The sequence below is a fragment of the Pollachius pollachius genome (assembly GCF_949987615.1).
Source record: "Pollachius pollachius genome assembly, chromosome: 19".
NCBI classification, from domain to species: domain Eukaryota; kingdom Metazoa; phylum Chordata; class Actinopteri; order Gadiformes; family Gadidae; genus Pollachius; species Pollachius pollachius.
Window position 1 is genome coordinate 4,986,399 of NC_136952.1, and position 7,594 is coordinate 4,993,992.

Sequence of the window (7,594 nt, forward strand, 5' to 3'; positions counted from 1 at the left end):
ACTATCCAGGTTTACATAAAAATGACATGAGCGACTGCAGCGTCTGATTAAGATAAATGGATCAAATGCAGTCGTATTACTATCACTTTATAGGTACTGCTTACATCGTTTTTTAAAGGACATCCTGCCCTATGCACATGTGTGTTTTCATATAAAACGCATCCTGCAAAATCTTAAATTTTTCATAATTCATAATTTGGGGATTAGCGACCATGGTTTTTCTTCTAAACTTTAGCATAACGTAGAACTGTTTCACACCAACAGGGGGCAGCAACTGGTTACAGTGCACCCTAGCGACCCTATCTCCACTAAGTTAGACTAATATGGTTTTATTATAACCTTATACAGTCTAATTAAAGGGATGTAGTTTTATTATAACGTGTACAAATAATATAATTTATTAATGCAGTTGAAAAATATAATTAGTATAATAAAATAATATAGTTTACTATCAATAATATATAATATAAACTACTATGTGTGGTAGATAACCATTGCGTGAATGTGCAGGATGTAATATGTTTGTTTCGCCTTCTAATCGAAGGTTAATGATGATTGGCCTTCGGAAGGAGTAATCAAACGTGAAACTAAAGACCTGAGGTTGACTTACTGGTCGATGGAACCGTCGGACCTTCCTGTGTTCCAGACATCAGATCTGCAGGGAGCAGGTCTAAATTAGAACCAGATCGGTAAGATGTGTGTGGATGCTGTTTAAGTGGTAAGATTTGAGATGTTGTAGTACTGGATATATGTTTTGATACTATAGATAATACTAGATGTTCTGATACTGGATAGATGTTTTGATACTATAGATACTACTAGATGTTATGATACTGGATAGATGATACTAGATGTTATGATACAGGATGGATGTTATGGTACTGGATAGATGATACCAGATGTTATAATGCTATTTAGAAATTATTGGTAAGATACTTAGATACTGAACCCTCTCTACGTTTCTCTGCCAATGTGAATTATTGCAGTCACAATGCTGTGGTCGAGCTACGATACAACACTGTGCGAGCGCACAAGATTCACCAGCAAGTTGGATTCCCCAAACCAATCAGGGAAGAGATGCCCTGATTGGTCATAAATCAGACAGGAGCTCTTGAATAGAGTTCAGGAGCTATAACTTATAGCTCTTACATACCACACATTTAAGGGCTGTATCTAATTATGTAATAATTATGCAACAATCTAAAGTATCCTAAATACGTTTAAAACGTAAAGGCAGTTTAACCCCCAACAATACCCTGCTCTTCATCTGACCAGAGTTTACAGGTAGAATAGATTTTATGGAGACGTTTCAATGCAAAGCCTGTCACCAACCCCCCCCCCCCCCACCCCCCCCACCCCACCTCTTTGGTCTAACCCATATGGCTCCAGCCCAGAGGGTAACTGGACACTCCCATTACAACTCCCAGGGGGACAGGCGGGGGGGTCCCATTAGAAAAGAGGGTGTGGATCTGCCTCTTTTCTCTTCCCTTCTTTGAAGTGACGGAGCTCTGATGGCTTCTGGTTACGTACAACCAGAGGTCCAGCAATATAATATGGTACATAATATATTACATATAATATATATGTTAGAGAGAGAGAGAGAGAGAGAGAGAGAGAGAGAGAGAGTGGGAGATATGAATTGCAATCGAAGCCCTACCCTGTTTAATATTTATACACTATCATATAATATTAAATGTCTGCAGAATGCGGTTTACCCATCCCTCCTCTCCCCCACAAATGAGTGGTTGAGGGCAAGACTCAACATTCTGGAAATGTACTGCAAGAATTGCCGCCTTTCAGTAAATTGGGACAGCTGTAAAATTATATTTTAATAAAAAAAGAGCCAATCCGACAGCAGCCTTTTCTTCCTGAGAGGAGGGACCCTGGAGCAGACGACGGGTGCTCTTACCTGGGTCTTCCTCAACTCTCCTCAAATCGCAATCTGGCGTCACGTTTTCCCCCACCGATCAAACCCCCCCTTCTGTACGGAAGTGGCCCCCACACCCACTTCAAGAGAAGGCTCTGCTCCTCCAGCTCCTGTTGTAGCATTGAGTTCCTCCAACGGTTTTTAAGATCGCTCTATGAAGCAGTGAGGCTGGGAGGGTTCAATCACCATCCACTATCGTCCACAAGTAACGTCAGAGCGGCTCAATATGCCGTTGCATGGCGCAGATGAATGTCGCCACAAATGAAGGGTATAGCTTCCAACATGTTGGTGTAACCCTAACCCTATTTTCGTAACCCATCCTGTAAATCCGGTCATTCTCTGTACCATAACCCAGCCCAGTCATTGACTCTACCATAGCCTAGCCAGTTCCTAGACTATACCCTAACCCTGCAAGGTCATAGTCTGTACCATAACCCGCCCAGATTATAGTTGGTATCATAACCAAGCCAGGTCATAGTCTGTACCATAAGTCAGCCAGGTTACAGTGTGTACCAGTAGCTAAGTGCTGCTGATCTTGAAACCGCTGTAAGGACCAGTCTGACCTTATCCCGATGCCAATACTAACAGCCTTGATTGATTCCCCCCCTCTCTTCTCTCTTTCTCTCTCTCTCTATCTCTCTCTCTCCCTCTCTCTCTCTTTCTTGCTCTCTTTCCCCCTATTTCTCTCACTCTCTCTATCGCTCACTCTATTGCCCTCTCACTATCTCTCCCTATTTATGTCTCCCTCTCTCTACATATATATAGTGTACTGAATAGACAGGCTGGATGGAGTGAGACATACTGGATGGTGAGACAGATGGAGGAACAGTAGATAAATGGCCTCTTAGAGTCTAATAGAATTTCCTCCAGCCCCCCAGGGAGGCTCCCCTACGCATCTCTCCTCCTCTCATATCCCCTCCTCTCCCCACTCTTCCCTTCCATTTGCACAGCAGGTTTTATTTCCTCAGAAGCCTAATAGAAAACAGTAGCCCTTCTCTCTCTCCTCCGCTCCTCTCTCTGCTATCTGCCCTCTTTCCCCCTCCCCTCCTCTCTTACTCCTCTCCTCTTTCTCCTCATCTCCTCTGCCCATCTCTTCACTTCCCTCCTCTTTTTCTCTTTTCTCCCTACTCCCCTCATCCCTTTCGCTCCTTACTCTTCTCCTCTTTCTCCTCCTCTGTTTGCTCTCTCCTCTCCTCCTCTCCCCATCGACACATCCCTCCTCTCCTCCCTTTCTCCTCTCCTCTCCTTCATCCTATCCACTCTGTCCTCTCCTCTGCTCTGATCCTCTCCTCATATCCTCTGCAATCCTCTCCCCTCCAGTAATAATGAAACTAGGACAGCCTTTATCTAGGGCCTACTAGGGCCAACCATCGAGACCAGTATACACATCAATGTGCACCAGTTAAGACCAGTAGATACCAGTAGAGAACTGAATATGCATCAATATAGATCAGGTGATACATCAATAGATACCAGTAACGACCAGCCAAGACTCGAAGAGACCAGTAGACATCAGTAGAATCATCAGGAGATGTCATTATTAACCAGTGTACGCCGATGGAGACCAGAAGAGCCCAGTCGAGACAGAGAGAGAGAGAGCAGACACTTTAGAGACCAGTATGGACCAAAAAGAGACCATAAGAGACCAGAAGAGACCTTTATACACTAGTATACTACAATAGAGAAACCATTAGACACCAGTAGAGACCAGAAGAGACCCATATACACTAGTATATTACAATAAAGGCCATTATAAACCAGTAGAGACCAGAAGAGACCTGTATACACTGGTATACTACCATAGAGATCCTTAAACACAATTCGACACCAGTAGAGACCAGTAGAGACAACAGGAGGGACCAGAAGAAACCAATATACACCTGTAGAGATTCCAGATCAGAAGAGACTAGTAGACAAGTGGCCATTGCAGGTGGACACACACAGTGATATATCATGTGTCTCTTCTCCCCAGGGAGAATACCTCAGGTGTTTCAGCCAGCTGAGTGACTGCTCAGTCAGTCCTCCCTCACCTCCTCCCCTACGGGCCCACTCGGAGGGAACATTCTTTGCTAGTAAAGAGTGAAGGACTGCTGTTGTTCTTAGGATTCTGACCAAACCCTTCACAAACCGTAACCCTCACCTTCTTCGTGGATATTTATTAACCAAAACCCGTTAACAAACCATGAACCTCACCTTCTTCTGGGATATTCCTTTATTAATATATGTTGACAGAAAATAACTGCTTTGCAGAAACGTGTCCCAGCATGCATTGCATCAGCCTGTCACTCAATGAACCACGGGAGTAGCAAACAAAAAGCAGTTTGTACAGTTGGCTGTAGGCATGTCTTCATAGAGCATTTCTGCATAAAGGCAAAAGTTTTAACTGTTTTTTTAGCTTCTTGTTGCATCATGCTAAGTATGTTTTCGTCTAGAATGCAGTACAACACATGGTGTTCTAGACAAGGGCCTGCATAGCAAGAATAACAGCATGAAATGAATGACTAATACTACATGAAAATGTATTTATCTAGGTTACACCAATTGATATTTAAAGTATATTTTCCAAGGATGACTTGCACGAGCATGTCTAGTGGCACAGGACATACAAAAGAACATAAGAACAAGCGCAATCTCTCTTGTGCCAAATGTTCTGTTCCAAATCATGAACAGAACATTGCTGGGGCTGCGTAGGAAAAGGCTTTGTTACACACGTGGCGGACGGACAATTGCAGCCTGCTCCATAGTGGCTGCTGTCTCCATTGTGTAGTAGTAGTATCTCTAGTGGCTTGTGTCTCCATTGGCTATTTTCTCCATTGGCTAGTGTCTCTGGTATGTTCAGTGTCTCTTGTGTTTAAAGTGGCTAGTGTCTCAGTGTCTAGTGACCAGGGTCTCAGTGTCTAGTGACTAGGGTCTCACTGGGTCTAATCCTAACCCTGGACTAACCCTAATGAGGCCTTCCACATGCCCCCCATCCTAACATGGAGGTCTGGTTGATATTTAAGCTCCAGCAGTCCCACGAGGGGCGTTAGGGGTTCTGGTCTGGGGGTCTAGAGGAGCTCTGATGTACCACCCAGGTTCAGAGAGTGGGGGTGGGGGGCAGGTCATAGTGCCATCAGGGTTATCTGATCGGGAGGAGAGGGCCAGAGTGGCCTTCTGTCCATAATGGATTGTTAACTAGATTGAATTACCTTGGCATTAGAGGCCCCAGACTCCAAATTAAGTCATCAAGTGGCTTTTTGGACTTCTAAGGTGCAGTTTCAGTTAAGAATATGGTCTAACAATTTTACATCGAGAGGTGGGTGTGGTGTAGTGGTGTGTGTGTGTGTGTGTGTGTGTGTGTGTGTGTGTGTGTGAGAAATGATAATCCAGAACAGAACAGACAGATTTGTACAGTTTTAATGTATCATACAGCTTGATATACATGTTAAGTATGATGTATATACTATGATATATGTTAGTAAGAACAAGGAACATTCATTGTTTTCTATGTACACTTCAGTCTCAGTGAGATACAAACTACCACCAACCCTGACCCCTGACCCTAAAACGAACTCTAACTAACACTAACCCAAATACTAACCCTAACTCTGCCAATGGATGACATGGTTACTTACATAAGTGCATTGTCAACCCATTTATTTTCCTTCAATCATAAGTTAGTTTGCACGTACTACAACCTTCCTCCACTCTATACACTGTATGTACGGAAATTAACAAATATAAAAAACATGAACAGTTTGGTCGTAAAAGAGCTAGGCTTGGTGGATAAATACTGACATATCTACTAATACTAGTTGGTAAGCTAAAAATTAAAACCATACATATTTAATCTCTACTAAGTGACGCCAAAGCCACCTCCTGCCACAAGGTGAGGTCAACAGGCTGAGGCACTTCTGTCCTAGCTTCTCCCAATATCTCCAAGGGTCTCCCAACGTCTTTACACATCTCCAAGGGTCCCCAAACATCTCTCAACATCTCCAAAAGTCTCCCAGGGGCCGGTCACATCTGGAAGGGTCACCCTGAGTCCGCCCTGGTCTCCCAGGGGTCTCCAAACATCACCCAACGTCTCCAGGTCAACAGGGTGAGCCACGTCTGTACCAACATCTCCCAGGGTCTACCAATGTCTCCCAGAGTCTCCCATCGTCTCATGGGTTGTCCTAGGTTCCTCCAGAATCTTCCATATCAAGACATCTTACTGCTCATTCACTTCTTGTCCTCTAAGATCATGGGCGGAGGAGATTGTTACGTACAGCGGTCTTTGCGTCGTCTACATTGACATTCAGTGTTCAGTGGCTGTTCCAGCTCTGGTAAACCAAGGTTGGAACTTTATAAGTGTCTTAATGTAACATTGTATGCAGGAACGCCTCAATCTCCCTCGTACCATATGGCACCTGATAAAATATCTCCTCTTGTACAATATCCCAAAGCGGCCGAAACATGACATGGCTATTATATACATCTACAAACTCAACACAACATTTATCGCGTCAAACTACTTAGTTAGTTGACCCCTGAGGAGGATCCCAGTCTCAAGCAGGCAGGATCCAAGCACAGAATGTATGACGTCTGTCATACATTCGTATGACAGACGTGATTAAGTGCCCACTTTGTTGCATGTGTTACGCATTAGAGAATACACGCCTTCATTCCGTGTGTCTCTACTGGTCTAGAGCAGTTTAATGGCGAAGCAACACCCTATTCTTGAATGCTAACAGACTATTAGTACAACTCCCGTAATATCTGCCATGCCGTTCTGATTTCAAAGGCGTGGTTAGGATTGACAAGCGGGGGGTCCATGAGAGCACTGAACAGGACAGAAGGCATGCAAACTGGGAGGACAGTACAGTACATGATTAGAGAGGACAGGACAGTACATGACTAGGAAGGACAGGTTCATGGATGGTGAGGACACTGCATGGCTACAGAGGACAGTACGTTGCTAGGGAGGACAGGTATATGGCTAGCAGAAAGTAGGTGTCGCTAGCAGAGAGCCAGCATGCTGCTAGCACAGAGCGGGTACATGTTTAGCAGAGACTAGGTACAGAGCTAGCAGGAAAAAGGTACATGGCTAGCGGAGAATAGGTGTGTGTCTCGCAGAGGGCAGATGTGGGGCTCGCAGAGAGCACGGTGAACCTTGATAAACATAGACTTAGATTGTCCTGAAGCAGATAGTTTGTTCTCACAGCAGGGATGCTGTCAGATTGTCCATGCACGATTAATAAGAGCACAGTAGTAACTTATATTTATATTTAATACTATTATTATTAGTAGTAGTTGTAATAGTGGTTGTAGTAGTAGTAGTAGTAGTAGTAGTAGTAGTCACAGATACAAATGGTGGGTAAGAAGTCAGATGGCTAGAAAGTTGACTAGACTCCAGACCTTATATAGGCCTGATATAGACATCATAAACATTAAATTAACAATATATAGACACTGGGACATTTTTGTGTTGTTCCCTAAGAGGATTCTGGAGTGGGTCCAGAGTTGATGGTAGTGAGAGGGTTAAGCTGAAAGGGTTAGGTTAGGATGAGAGGGTTAGGGTGAGAGCTTTAGGGCAATGGGGGGGTTTGGCCTCAGATTCATGTTTAAATGGACAAAGTGTGCCACTTGCATAATGTTAAAACGTAGACGTTAATCATGTATATAGCTGAGCTAGCCGGGGAGCGA